The following is a 16,298-nucleotide window of genomic DNA, read 5'->3' as shown; positions in this document are numbered from 1 at the left end:
TGAGAAAAAAAGTCCTGTGGCATCCCAAGTTCTTCTCTGCACAGGAGGCCGCAGGCCCTAAATTCCACCCCTTGTGCTACATTGTTGTAAGTGTTCTCATTTACCACCCCACTTTTGATGAGCGCCATTCTCTTCCCATTTTCTACAGTCATTGAATCACAGAATTGCTACGGTGTAGAAGGAGGCCATTCAGCCTATCGTGTCTGCACCGACTACCTGAGAATTTTAAGTTAGTGCCAACCCCCTGCCTTTTCCTCATAACGCTGCACGTTATTTAATTTAGAGCAGGAGGTTTGGGGAAATGTTAAGAAAAACTTTTTACCCAGAGGGTGGTGAAGGCAGGTTGCCTCACATCATTTAAAAAGCACCTGGATGAGCACTTGGCACGTCATAACATTCAAGGCTATGGGCCGAGTGCTGGTAAATGCGATTAGATAGGTAGATCAGGTGGTTCTCACGTGTCGGTGCAGACCCGATGGGCCGAAGAGCCTCTTCTGCACTGTGAGATTCTGTGATCCAATACCCTCTTCAATGCCTCAATTGAACCTGCCTCCACCACGCTTCCAGGCAATGCATTCCAAAACCTAACTACTCGCTGTGTGAAAATGTTTTTTCTCACCTTGCATTTGCTTCTTTTGCAAAACACTTTAAAACTGTGCCCTCCCTATCTACTCTGTCCAGACCCCTCATGATTTTGAAAACTTCTATCAAGTCTCCTCTCAGCTTTGTCCTCTCCAAGGAGAGCAATCCCAACTGCTCCAATCTTTCCTCATATCTGAAGTGTCTCATCTCTGGTACCATTCTCATAAACCTCTTCTGCACTCTATCCAATGCGTTTACATTCTTCCTATAGTGTGGTGCCCAGAACTGTACAGAATACTCCAGCTGAGGTCTAACCAGTGTCTTATAAATTGTTGGTGTTGTGATGAATTTATATATTTACTTGGCAACTTTAATGTAATAAAACCTCCCAAGGTGCTTGATAAGATCATTATAAAGCAACATTAGATAGGGAGCTTCATGGGCCAATATTAGGGCAAATGTCAAAAGCTTCACCAAAGTGTTGGAGTAAAGCAACCTATAGAGTGAGGAAATAGAGTAAGAGAGGCGGATAGGCTAGGGAAGGAATTTCAGAGTGTAAGACCTAGGCAGCTGAAGACACATCCAGTAGTGTGCAACAATTAAAATTGGGGATGCTCAGGAGGTCAGAATTAGCTAAGGGCAGATCAACTTTCCCTCTAATTTTCTTTTGGGCTGAGAGGGTGAGTTGTTTAAGTGTGCAGCCCTATTTATTTTTTTTAAATATAAAAGCCAAATACTGCAAATGCTGGAAATTGGAAATAAAAACAGAAAGTGCTTTGAAAACTCAGCAGGTCTGGCAGCATCTGTGGACAGAGAAACAGAGTTAACGTTTCAAGTCCATATGACTCTTCTTCAGTGCTATTTTTTTGTTTTTCACAGCCATAAACATGTGATAACTTAAAGGCACCAACATTTGCATGAAGGTACATGGGGGCAGATAGCTGGGAGGGCTGTGGGGCACGTATTGATTACAGAGATAAGGAGTTGTTGCTTGACTGGGAGGTAATATAGGCCAGTGAGTACAAGGTTGATAGGTGCATGGGACTTGGGGTGAGTAAGGACACAGGCAGCAGAGCTTTGGATGATCTCAAGTCTGCAGAGTGCAGAATTTGGGAGACCAGCCAGGACTGCATTGGAATATTCAAGCCTAGCAGTAACAAAATTATGAATGTGGGTGTCCTAATGCACTGATTGCAAAATCTTCATTCTAATTTAAAATTGTCTGGGCACTTCCCTTGCGTAGGTCTGAAGTATCCTATATAGCTCAGGGCCTCCTCCCTCCTCACTTTGTATGAGTTCCTAATACACTGATTGCAAAATCTTCATTCTAATTTAAAATTGTCTGGGCTCTTTCCTTGCGTGGGTCTGAAGTATCCTATATAGCTCAGGGCCTCTTCCCTCTTCACTTTGTATGACTGACCCTCTCTAGCCCCTCCACCATTGGTGGCACAATTTTGACCAATCAAAACAAAAGCCTATTGCAAGCTTCAACATGTTCAACATTTATTATTTTGATCACATATACATTTATCTTTTCAAAGCACTCTCTGATTTTCTCTTGAATTCCCTGAATTCTCCCAAAAGTCTTCCACACCTACTATTCATCCAGACCTCCTCCTTATCCACTTTTCCTTAATTAAAGGCTATAGAATTTCAATAATTGAATTATAGGCTTATATCCATCACTTTATTGTTCAACTAAAGAGATGCCACACACCAAGTCATTGATCTCTGGCATCACTTATTTTGACTGTTGGGGTAGTTTTCAGTGCAGTTGTTGTTACACAAAGGACTGTGTCTCTTCACTGAAGAGATTTGGTGATATTGTTCACATTCAAGTTGATGACGTTACCTACATATTCTTCATCCCCATGGGAACATAGCTGCCTCTGCTTGCTGTGCCATTCTCCCTTCTGCTGGTAGTCGTCCTTTAACTCAATTTTATCCAGGACCTAATTTTATTTAGACAGGAAAGCAGAATGATACGAGACAAAGTGATGGTCCAGTCCAGGAAAAAGCAGGACCATCCAATCCAGTCAATTACCATCCCCCATCAGTCTACTCGCAATCATCAACAAAGTAATGGAAATTGTCAATTACAGTTCAATCAAGCGACACTTAGTCACCAATAATCTGCTCAGTTTGTATTCCACCAGTGCCAATTGGCTCCAGACCTCTTTACAGGCTTGGTCCAAATATGGATGAAAGATCTGAATTTCAAAAGGGAGGTGAGATATGCTGTTCTTGACATCAAGGAAGCATTTGACCAAGACTGGCACGAAGGAGCCCAAGCATAAGCAAAGTCATTGGGAATTGGGGGGGAAATGCTCCAATGGTTGGAATCATACCTACCACAAATGAAGATGGTTGTGGTTGTTGAAGGCCAATCATCTCAGTCCCAAGGCATCACTGCAGTGTTCTGCAGTTTTGTGTCCTAAGCCTAAGCATCTTCTCTTGCTTCATCAATGACCTTCCCTTTAAATAAGATCAGAAGTGGAGATGTTCGCTGATAATCGCCTGATGCGTGTGCCGTACACAATGCCTCAAATCCTGAAGCAATCCATATCTGCATATAACAAGACATGTATGACATTCAGGCTTGGGCTCATTAGTGACAAGTGACATTTATGCCACAGGAGTGCCAGGCAATGGTCATCTCCAGCAAGACTAGAACATAACTATTTCTCCTTGATGTTCAATGGTATTATCATCACTGAATTTCCCCCATCATCAACATCCAGCATATCAGCATTGATGAGAAAATTAACTGCACCAGCCATATGAATACAATAGCTACAATTTAAATCAGAGTATGGGAATTCTGTGGTGAGTAATTCACCTCCTGACTCTCAAAATCTTGCCCACTATCTAAAACGGGCAAACCAGGAATGTAATCAAATACATAGACATCACAGAGAGGATGCAGAGCGTTCTGCAGAGGAGAGGCGAGTGGGCCAGATGTTATGGTACACGTCAATGCCCCCAAAATAAAGAGCACAAGTATTGAGGTCCAATGGTCAGATTTTCAGGAGCTAGGGAGGATGCAAAAGATAGCAATCGCTAGATTACTCCCAGTGCCTCACACCAGCGAGAGTACAAATATGAAGATAGGCAGCATCAATGCATGGCTTGAGTATGGTGTAGGAGGGGAGCTTCAGATTCCAGGGGAATTTAGACCAGTTCAGAGGCAGGAAGAACCTATTGAAAAGCAATGAATTGCACCTCAACAGGACTGAGGACATTCTCATGGGGATGTGCAACAATGAGGTTAAGAAAAGGTGGAACTAAATTAGCGGCGGGTTGGGCACCAACACATATAAGTAGAAAAGAAGAATAAGGTGCGTAAAATATGAGCGTTGGATATTAGTAGGGAATGAAATCGGACCACATCCATTAAGAGTGGACTAAGAAGTTTTAGGATCAGTAAAAAGAAATGTTTAGAATGTATTTACATACATGTACAAAGTGTGGTAAATAAGGTTGGTGAGCTGCAAGCACGTGTGGGAATATAATGTAGTGGCAATAATAGAAACATGCATTATAAATGATGATAACTGGGTGCTTAACGTTATAGGATTCCAACTGTTTAGGGAAGGCCGGGAATAAATAAACAAAGGCAGGATGACAGTACTGATTAGGGAAGCCATTACATTATTGGAAAGTGAGGATGTCCTTGAGGGGGCAATGACAGAATCCATCTGGTTAGAGCTGAGAAGTAAAAAGAGAATGATCATGCTACTGGGTATTCTGTAGACTGCAAATAGTTTTGTGTGTGTGTGTATGTGTGTAAGTGAGAGAGAGAAAGAGGAACAAATCTGTAGGGTTATCTCAGAGATATGCAAGAGCTAGAGAGGGGTGATGCTGGGGACCTTGTTTACCCAGATATCAGTTGGGATACTCTTAGAATAAAGGGTGAAGGAGTGGGAGGAATTCTGAAACATGTTCAGGCAAACGTCGTTGACTAGTATGTTCTTGGCCCAACTAGGAAGGAGACATTGCTTCAGCTGGTGCTCAGGAATAAGGTGGACCAAGTGGACAAGGTGCAAGTGCAGCAACATTTGGGTAAGGGTTATCATAATATCATGATGTTAGTCTAGTAATGGAGAATAGCAAGGACCAATCTATAGTAGAACTTTGAAAATGGAAGGGGATTAACTTCAATGGGATGAGAAAGGATCCAGCCAGGATAAAATGGAACTAAAGACTGACATGATAAACTGTAACTAAACTGAGTGATCTTCAAGGGAGAGATGCTTCACACACAGGCTGGATATATTCCAACAATGGTGAAAGATAGCGGAACCAAAGCCAGGGATTCTGGACGACAAGAGGGATAGTGAATATAATGAAATTAAATAGAGGTTGTGTCAAATGAATTCTTTTAGTGAAAACCAGGACAAATGCAATAAGATTGAATAAGATTTTGGGTTCAGGAGCCATAGATCTACCCCCTCCCACTCCTCCCTCCCCAAGTCACCATTGAAGAGAAACTGAACTGGACCAGCCATATAAATACTGTGGCTACAAAAGCAAGTCAGATGCTGGGAAATTTATGGCAAGTACCTCACCTCCTGACTCCCAAAAGCCTGTCCACTATCTACAAGGTACAAGCCAGGAGTGTGATGGAATACTCTCCACTTGCCTAGATGAATGCAGCTCCAATGCTCAAGAAACTCAACACTAAGCAGACCAAAGCAGCCCGCTTGATTGGCACCCTATGCACTGCCTTCAATATTGACTCCTTCCATTACTGAGGCACATTGGCAGCAGTGTGTACCAGCTATAATATGTACTGCAGCAACTGACCAAGACTCCTTCGACAGCATCTTTCAAACCCACGACCTCTACCACTTAGAATACCAATGACAGCTGATGCAGAGGAACACCACCACCTGGAAGTTCCCCTCCAAGCCACACACCATCCTGACGTGGAACTGTATTCGTTCATTTATTGTTGCTGGGTCAAAATCCTGGGAATTCCCTCCCAACACCACCAGGACTATGAGTGTGCCTACATCACCTGGACTACTGAAGTTCAAGAAGAAGGCTCACCATGGGCTTCTCTTCCTAGTGCCACCGCCATAAGCATACCGCTTGGTGTCCCATTTCTCTGGGGAGAGGGTTTGCAGACAGGAAAATCAAACCAGACATCATGTCAATCTGACAGTCACTCAATTCATCGCAATTCACCTGAATATCATCGGCAATTATGGAAGGTGAGAGTAGGATGCACAGCACAGCCGAACCATACAAGTGTTCTGTGATATAAATGCCATCATTACACTGTGGAAGTAAAATCAAGACTCTATTTGGACAATTAAATGGATATGTAAAGGAGAAAAAAAAATCACCTTCCCAAGGACAAGCCAGAATGGGCAATAAATGTTGGTGTAGCCAGTGATGCCCACATCCTATGAAAGAATAAAAAAATACCTAAGATAGGTCGACGAGTAAGTAATTTTAAGGTAGTTTAAGAAGAAGCATCAGTTTAGATATGACGCCTTAACAAATAGACAGGAAAATATGCAACACGTGGCAGTTGAGAGCATTTCACTAATCCCAGAAGACGAACAGTTAGCACAGATTGTATTGGTCTCACTAGCTTGTGATAGTAACTTCCTGCTTTCCAGTTGAAGAGTTAGAGAATTCTTCCCCCAGTCTTCCTCCATCTTCCCTGGTCCACCTTCCAGCTGAAGAAGGCAGCAGCCTGATGAGGACTGCCACCTGATCAGGTCTGCTCCCCTTCTCCCAGCATTCATTCATATATTTTATTTCTCAGAGCTGGTAGATTAGCCCATGCCAATCATCCATTGAAACTCTTCTGATCAATGAATACAGGGCAGGTACCCAAGATGTCAGTGTGGTCAACACCTTCCCTGTCTATCACTTTTTTTGAGGTCATCTTTTTATTTACCTCATGTTGGATGCCATTTACCTGGTATAGGGGCATGAAGGCTACCAGAAGGTTCTCTGCTATCAGTTCAAGAATGTTTGTAGAGTCTAGTGACCAAAATACAGGGAGCGCAATCTTTGTGAACTTTATCTCTACCTTATCTTGGTCCCTGGCACCTTAGAATTGTTTGTTTTTTTTTTCCCAGAGAGAAACAAGTACTGTTGTGCCAGCTAATTCACTAGTTCAATTTATAATGGGTTCTACAAATTTCTAATAATTGCCATTTCTTAAAGATCCCTTTTTCTTACTGTTCCCCCTTACTGACTCCTCACAACTATATTTTAGCTAACCTATTTGTAAAGTACAAGTTAATTTCCCTAATTTTTTGATTACATATCATAGATAACATACGAATGCTACTAGAATTAGTTGATTATGATTGACTTGGATTGATAATCCCCACCTGCACGTCACTTCAGTCAATGAAATTCCTTAGCTATTTCTAAAATATAAGCTTATTTCACTAATTTCTTATCCTTTTGCAGGAGAGCTGGTAAATTTCTTGGCTATTAGCATATACATACATACAATTAAAGCAACAGATTATGATGGACTTAAACAACTTTCCAGCTTTCTCTTCATCTGTATCCATCTTGGGGCTAATCCTTAGGAAGTATTATTTCTCCCTAGCCTTCAATTGTCCCAACCCAAAATTCCTTTAAGTTTAATATTGATATATTCCACTGAACTACACCCAAGGTGAATGATTCTCATTCCCATTTGGTAGTGTGCTTTTTTCCCTACTCCTACCCTCAATCATTACCTCAAGCTGTTTTACACATGCAATTGTTACCATTTTATCTCATTCACGAGCCCCGGAGAAACTTTACAGTCCAATAAAATGTTTTCATAATATTTTTAAAACAAAAATTAAACATTCTTACTTGATTCCAGGGATGATCATATTTTGCCTGTTGGTTCTATCTTTTAAGTAACATTTTATTTTCTCAGAAGTAACCCACTAGATTATACCGGGTTTTTTTTAAATTTAAAACTATCCCAAACTCAAATAGCAGTGTTGTTGGGATGATAGATTTTGCTAGTGTTCATTTTATTTTTTCCAAGAACAAACGTCCTTTTTTGTGATACACCTAGGCTTTGAGTTTTTTTTTGTAAAGCTGATTTCCCTCTGGTAAATGTTCCTAAAATCACATTTGAGTGATCACTAACTGGCCACTTAAGGGCATCGACTGGGGCAGGGGCAGATACAAACTTAAGAATAAAGAGTAGCAGTTGGCCATTCAGCTCCTTGAGCCTGCTCTGTCGCTTAATAAGATATTGGCTGATCTGATGGCAACCTGAAATCTGCACCCCACCTACCTCCGATAACCTATCACCCCTAGGTCTTGCCTGCCCCATTGTAAAATTGCAGAGAAATTGGAGTGGGCGGGAGCCCTGGAGAGGGCTATCCAAGGAATGCTATGCCCCGCACCCCCCCTCCCCCCCACCACCCCACTGCCTCCCCCCGCCTCCCCACTTGCAAGCCCATCGGTAGGGAAATGTAAAATTCTCCCCTTAATGACATGGTTCTAAAGGTTGTGCAGGGAAGAGCGTCCTTGGGTGCATTTGTTTAGATCTTTAAAGGTAGCAGGAGATATTGATGGAGTGGTTAGCAAAGCATATCATATCTTGGACTCCCTAAAGAGTGCTATTGAGTACAAAAGCAGGAAAGTTGAAGATGCTGAACATTTATAAACCTCTGGTTTGCCCTCAGCTAGACTATTGCATCCAGCTTTAGATACCACACTGTAGGAGGTATGTGAGAATCCTTGTGAGGGTTCAGAACATGATTCCAGGGATGAAGGATTTTAGTTTCAATGTTAGATTGGAGATGGTGGGTTTGTTTTTCTTGGAGAAAGTGAGGTTGAGGGGAGGTGTGATAGAGGTGTACAAGATTATGACACGTTTGTTTAAGGTAGACAAAGAAAATATGTTCCCATTAGCTGATGGCACAAGGCCGAGTGATAACACACATCAGGGATCTCTGAGCCTTGGAGCACCCATCAGCAGATGTTGGAAGAGTCCATCCACGCCAAAGGCACAGCCATATACCTGGTGAATGCGTGCACAGTGTCATCCATTGATGGAATGGTGCCCTTCATGCAGAGCCACTTCCAGCATACCCTATGGGTGCAGGTGATGTACTCTGGCCTGCATGCTATCACTTCTCCCATGAGCTTTGGGGAGCAATGACTAGTCAGGAGTGGCATGAACCACCTGGACTCCTCAGCAGGTGCTTTAGCTGATGCAGAGGTATCATACTAAGATACTGACATATATCGGATCATTATCGGGTCCAGAACGGGGAATAGAAAAGTACCATCTAATTAAATGGCATTCCTAATTTCTTCAAAGTTTCATGACAGTGCTGCTCCCTTATTAATCATCAGCACTAAAAACATGGAATGTTTCTATAATAGCTATTAGAAATACCTATAATATTGAGAATAAGAGCATAATGTATATTTCATTCCTTCTGCACAGTATTATGAAAGTTTTTTTGAATTGCCTTGAATTATTCAAAACTTCTTTCACAGGAATAATATTTGTGTGCCCCTAAAATATGATATAAAGAATATTACCTTTCACTTCATATAATTGACCATGGAATTACATGAATAGTGACTAAAGTTAAAACATTAAAATTAATATCACTTGCCATAACTGCATTGTGACATTACAAGCAATGTTGACACCCAATTGTGAAATAAGCAACATATTTTAAATGATATATCCCATCACCAATATCCCTGTGATGTTACCCCCTCTTGTCCTAAAGACTAATAATGCAGTTTGTGTCGAGTTTCTGATGTCGGGAGGAAATGCTTGGCGCTGATACTCACGGGTTGGCGGTGGGACTTCTCCCTATCTTCCCCATCAGTAGCCAATTAATCGGCTGCCGGTGAGGGAGTCATCCAATTAATGGGGGAATAGAAAAGTACCATCCAACTAAATGGAATTCCTCACTTCTTTACGGTTTCATGACAGTACTGGCCCCTCATTCAACGCCACCACCAGCCATCTTAGCCCCAGGACATCACTGCAGGAGTTCCTCAGTATGATGTCCTGAGCTCAACCTTCTTTAGCTGCTTCGATAATGACATTCCCTTCAGCAAAAAGGGTTAAAGTAGGCATGCATGACGATGGCTGCACTGTGCTCAATACCATTTGGAATCCCTCAGATACTGAAGGGCTCTGTGTGTAAATGCAACAAGACCTGGACAACATTCAGGCCTGGACCGATAATTTGCTAGTAATGTTTGTGTCACACAACTGCCAGGCAATGACCATCTCCAACAAGGAGGGAGAATATAGCCATCTTCTCTTGACACTCAATGATGTTACCATCACTAACTCCCCCAGCATCAATATCCCGGGAGCAACCATTGACCAGAAACATAATTGGACAAGGCATATAAATTGTACGGCTATAAGAGCAGATGAGAGGCTGGGAATTGTGCAGCGAGTAACTTATATCCTGACTCCACAAATACTGCCCAACATTTACAAGGCATAAGTCAAAAATGTAATGGAATATTCTCCACATGCATGGACGAATGAAGCTCCAGAAATGCTCAAGAAGTTCGACACCATCCAAACCAAAACAACTCACTGGCTTAGCAACCCATACATCACCCTAAACATGCATTCCCTCCACCACAAGCAGAGTGTCAGCATTGTGCATCTTCTACAAAATGTACTGCAGCAACTTAACAAAACTCCTTCAGTAGCATCTTCCTAAACCATGACCGCTACTACCTAGAGGGACAAAGGCAACAGATGCATGGAAACATCACAACCTGCAATTTTGCCTGCAAGTTACACCCCACCCTGACTTGGAGCTATATCCTTTACTGTTAATGGACCAAAATCCTGGAAATCCCTCCTGAGCAGCATTGTGGCTGTACCTACACCAGATGGACTACAGTGATTCAAGACAATGGCTCACTACCACCTTCTCAAGGGCAATTATGGATTGGTAATAAATGCCAGCCTTGCCAGCACAAGTCACATTCCATGAAGGATTAAAAAATTATGATGAAGTATTTGATAAAAAAAGGGACAATAAGATGTGAGAGTTAGCTAGAGAAAGAAGAACAGTTTCAGAATGCTTATATAGGTACGACAAAAAGAAGAGATTGGGGAAAGTGAATTTGCATACCTTACATACAGAGGGAGAGGAGCAAGTATAATGGGGAATAAGGAAATAGCAGAGACATTAAGTAAAAGCTTTATAAATGTCTTCACTGTAGATGACACCAAAACAACAGAAGTGCTGGTGAATGAAGGATGAAGATTAGAAGATTAAAAACCTAAGTAAACTAATATTACTGGAAAAAATAATAAGAACATAAGTGGACAGATTCCTCACATCTTTTGTTAAAATTCATTTTTTTCATCGGATGTGGGCATCGCTGGTTAGGGCAGCATTTATTGCCCAACGCAAATTGCCCTTGAGAAGGTGGTGGTGAGCCAACATCTTGAACCTCTGCAGCTCATGTGGTGTAGGTACACCCGCGGTGCTATTAGGAAGGGAGTTCCAGGATTTCAATTCAGCAACAGTGAAGGAACAGTGTTATATTTCCAAGTCAGGATGGTGAGTGGGAAACTTGCAACTGATGGTGTTTCTATGCACCTGATGCCCTTACCCGTCTAGGTGGTAAAAGTTGTGGGTTTGGCAGATGCTGTCAAAGGGGACTTGATGAGTTCTGCAGTGCATCTTGTATATAGTAAACACTGCTGCCACTGTGCATCACTGATGGAGGGGGTAAACACTTAAGGTGGTGGATAGGTTGTCAATCAAGTGGATTGCTTCCTCCTGGATGGTCACAATCTTTGGGGAGCACATCAATGCAAAAGATAAGGTTGAAGCATTTGCAACAATCTTCAGCCAGAAGTGCCTAGTCGATGATCCACCTTGGTCTCCTCCAGAGGTCCCCAGCATCACAAATGACAGTTTTCAGCTAATTCAATTCACTCCACGTGATGTCAAGAATTGGCTGAAGGCATTGGACACTGCAAAGACTATGTGATCTGGCAATATTCCAGCAATAATACTGAAGACTTGCACTCCAGAACTTGCTGCACCCCTAGCCAAGCTGTTCCAGTGCAGCAACAACAATGACATCTAACTGGCAATGTGGAAAATTACTCAGGCACATCCTGCACACGAAAAGCAGGACAAATCCAACCTGACCAATTACCACTCCATCAGTCTACTCTCCATCATCAATAAAATGATGGAAGGGGTCATCAACAGTGCTATCAAGTGGCACTTGCTTAGCAATAACCTGTTCATTGATGCTCAGTTTCAGTTCCAGCTGGGTCACTGACCTCATTAGAGCCTTGGCTCAAAAGTTGGCAAAAGAGCTTAATTCATGAGATGAGGTGAGAGTGACTGGCCTTGACATTAAGGCAGTATTTGACAGAATGTGGTACCAGGGAGATCTGGTAAAACTGGAGTCAATGTGAATCAGAAGGAAAACTCTCTGCTGGTTGGAGTCATACCTAGCACAAAGGAAGATGATTGTGGTTGTTGGAGGTCAATCATCTCAGTTACAGAACATCATTGCAGGAATTGCTCAGGGTAGTGTCCTCGGCCCAACCATCTTCAGCTGTTTTATCAATGACATTCCTTCCATCATAAGGTCAGAAGTGGGAATGCTCGCTGATGATTCCACAATGTTCAGAACCATTCACAACTCCTCAGATATTGAAGCAGTCCATGTCCAAATGCAGCAAGGCCTGGACAATACCCAGGCTTGGCTGACAAGTGGCCAGTGACATTTGTGCTACACAAGTGCCAGGCAATGACCATCTCCAATAGCAGAGAATCTAACCATCACTCATTGACATTCAATAGATTACCATCTCTGCATCCCCTACTAGCAACACCCTGGAGGTTACCAATGACTAGAAACTGAACTGGACTAGCTGTATAAATACAGTGTCTACAAGAGCAAGTCAGAGGCTAGGAATGGTGCAATGAGTAACTCACCTCCTGACTCCCCTAAGGCTGTCCACCATCTACATGGCACAAGTCAGGACTGTGATGAAGTTCTCCCCACTTGCCTGGATGAGTGCAGCTCCCACAGCACTCAAGAAGCATGACACCATTCAGGACAAAGCAGCCCATTTGATTTGCACCCCTCCACAAATATTTGCTCCCTTAGTCTATAGATTCTATAGAGAAAGGAGATAGCAGTCTGTACCCTCCACAATTTCTACACAGCCAGGCTTCAAAGCAGATGCTACCACCAAAACCTAGATTCATGGAACGAGCAGTTATAATATTGCTTCAAAACTTGAATCTTAGAAACATAAAAAATAGAAACAGGAGTAGGTCATTCGGCCCTCGAGCCTGCACTGCCATTCAACATGATCATGGCTGTTCCTCTATCTCAATGCCGTACTCGCACTCTCTCCCCATACCTCCTGACACCTTTAGAATCTAGAAATCTACCTATTTCCTTCTTAAATATATTCAGTGACTTGTCCTCCAGAACCTTCTGTGGTAGAGAATTTCACAGGTTCATCACCCTCTGAGTGAACAAGTTTCACCTCATCTTAAACAAGACTTGTCATGAGCAAGACAAAAACAGAATTACCTGGAAAAACTCAGCAGGTCTGGCAGCATCGGCGGAGAAGAAAAGAGTTAACGTTTCGAGTCCTCATGACCCTTCGACAGAACTTGAGTGAGTCCAAGAAAGGGGTGAAATATAAGCTGGTTTAAGGTGTGCCCCCCCACACACACCTTAAACCAGCTTTTTTTAACCCCTTCTTTGGATTCACCTAGTTCTGTTGAAGGGTCATGAGGACTCGAAACATCAACTCTTTTCTTCTCCGCCAATGCTGCCAGACCTGCTGAGTTATTCCAAGTAATTCTGTTTTTGTTTTGGATTTCCAGCATCCTCAGTTTTTTGTTTTTATTTTTGTCATGAGCAGGTTTGGTTGTCAGGAAGTTGTTTCTTCGATGCCAGATGCTGAAACTATAACAGGCATATTTCAAATAAATAGGATGTTTATTCCTCGAATAAGCTTGAGCCCATCAGATGTAAACCTGCTTTTTCAAATCAGAAGAAAACAATCCCCAATACGACTTTCATTTTCTATAATTATAAACAAGTCTAGACTCTTGACAACATTAATATTTTATTACTAGGCTCATTTTTACATGCGGACAGCTTTACGTATCTTTTTACAAAGTGAGATGTTTTGATTCTGTTAAAGTTTTGGTGAAAATTTATTAGAAACTCCGAATTTAAAGGAGTACCGTTGCAATAAAGTTACTCATTTGACAGCAAGGATTTTGCAGGTCTCTGCTAGTACTTAAATATTACGCCCTTTCAGTGTGGGAAGTTATAATTGAAAAACACCGACAAAAGTTTTACTAGTCAGTTCATGGCGAGAGAAATGGTATCATTGTAATTTGTTCCTTTACACTCTGCTTCTGTGCCCCAGGCAAATTAAAGTTATTATCTGTTTTCTTTTGGGAGTTTGTTTGAGCGTTGTGAAATAAATCTATTTATAGCAGTTTGAAGGTTGTCAATACACGGGACAACATATAAACACAGCAAGTCTGTCTTTGAAATAAAGTTACCTTGAATGCTAATGATGTATTACATTTTATCGTTCTTCTTGCCGTTATCCCTTCTCGCCTCTGTGTTGATGAAGAATGAACCGACGTGCAAACAGTGGGGGACTGATGATTTGGTTGGCCTGTCTAAGGAAGGTGACATAGCTATTGGCGGAGTTTTCAGTGTGCACACCAATGTTGATCGCCTGGATCTTTCCTTTCAAAGTAAACCTGAGCCAGCAAGATGCAAAAAGTTAGTGAGAGCTTGTATTGTGCGCTACAAATTTTGCAAATGTCTGTTCAGAATGAGGGAGCTCTTTGTGTAATTTTTGAACTACTACACCGTGTTTTTTCAACGTTCTCTCGGTCATTAAACTGTGAAAGGCGCGTGTTATTCAGCGAAATAATCATTGATGCTGGTGCTGTGCGTTTTTAGTTTTGAGATTTATATTGCACATTGCTCGGGAAATTAATGGGCACTGTCAAATACAACATGAGTTAATGGTAATACTTTAGACCAACTGTTATAGAGGTTGAACTGAAACATAGCTGGATTTTCACTCATTTAAAATCAAAGCACTTGCACGAAGTTAAAATCTGAACCTATAGAATGACAGTATATTGGCCTCATTAAAGCACTTCTTGTGAGTTGGCGAACATGATTATTTCGGCGATTTAGTTATAACAAATGGCAAATTAGCACCAGACTTGTGAATTTTAGAAATTGTGGGAATGCCTATATTTCATTAAACCCATGAACAGCTTCCAAATGTTTTGTTTTGTTAACAGGCCTCTCTCAAGTTGCTCTATTGGAGGCCGCGATGTTACTGCCGCATACGGGGGGAATTTGGTGCTTGTGCTGAGGCCATATTTCAAATTGAGAGATAGGCTGCTCTCGATATCGGTCCTTAATTTTCGATTGTAGCAGATGCTTTTGGAAGATTTTGTGACATCGATTAGAATTACTGTCCCAGTAAAAAAGCATTAGTTTTCTGGCTGCGTTTGTAAACAGCAATGGTGTCACGCACAGCAGGTCAGAAACTTGACCACGCCCATAACACGCTGAGACAATTGCATATTTTGTTTGGGAGACACATGACAGTCTTACCTCTCCGGCAATGCAAGAAAATGGTCGAATTGCCGGAATTGTGCTGTCCGTAAAGAAAACCCAATGAGGATTTTTGAATTTAGGAGAAACGAGAAAACGATTCTCCAGTGCCAAAGTAATATTTATAGAACAGAAAAACAAACGAGAAGGACCGCAAGAAACAGCGAGAAAAGGAGAGAGTGCGAGGCAGTGAGAAGGATTGAGAGCTAGAGACGAGAGGCATAGCGAGGTTAGTCAAATCCGCATAGTTAACTTTTCAAAACCGATCACATTTCATTACAGCTGTATATGATGTAAGTCCATCAATTGGAACAGTTAACTGTTTCTCTCTTCCACTGATGCTGTCTCACTCGCTGACTGTCCAACTTCTGATTTTATTTCAGCTTTCCAACACCTGCAGTATTTTGCTTTTGTTTTAGTTCCAGAAGTTGCGTATCCAAAAGATTAGTTAATAATTAGTGAATAATCTGCTATATTTATATTCTAAAGCCTTTGTCGGGCGCGGAGTGGGATGAGGTCGCTGTGGGATGGAGTAGTGGGCGGTTATAAAACGTATAACACCACCACCGAGAAATGGGAGCAGTACCTCATTTTATCAAGAGTCCCTGGAGAGAAAGTATACATTTGATATAATAAAGAATGCCTAGCTTCTGGAGCAGTTGTGTTGCGAGAGATCTGCCCATTGCAACTGACATTCCGGGAGATAATGAGCCCAGGAGGCTACAGATATATACAAAAAGAATGGTGGAACTGACAAAGTTCAGGGACGAAAACTCATACTTGGAGTTTCCAGAAACGTGCTATTAGTTGGAGTGGGGGAAGCAAAATCCAGAAGAACACGTGAATCATATAATTTTGGCAGTGAATTGCGCCATCACTATTTTGCTTATTTCATCGCATTGATGAAGTAAAGCCATGCTTAAAATAAGATTGAACAAGCAAATTTAATTTAAACGTAAGTGGAAAGCAGTTCATCACCAAAAATATATGGGGAAACTTGTACTTGAGCATTCATTGTCTTTTTAAAATGCTTTTGTCTAAGTAACGGTTTCCTTTATTTTCCCAGAACCAGTGAAGGT

Source organism: Carcharodon carcharias, chromosome 2 (assembly GCF_017639515.1).
Source record: "Carcharodon carcharias isolate sCarCar2 chromosome 2, sCarCar2.pri, whole genome shotgun sequence".
NCBI lineage: Eukaryota > Metazoa > Chordata > Chondrichthyes > Lamniformes > Lamnidae > Carcharodon > Carcharodon carcharias.
The sequence above is the reverse complement of the archived record's forward strand: the minus strand, read 5'-3'. Positions refer to the sequence as shown.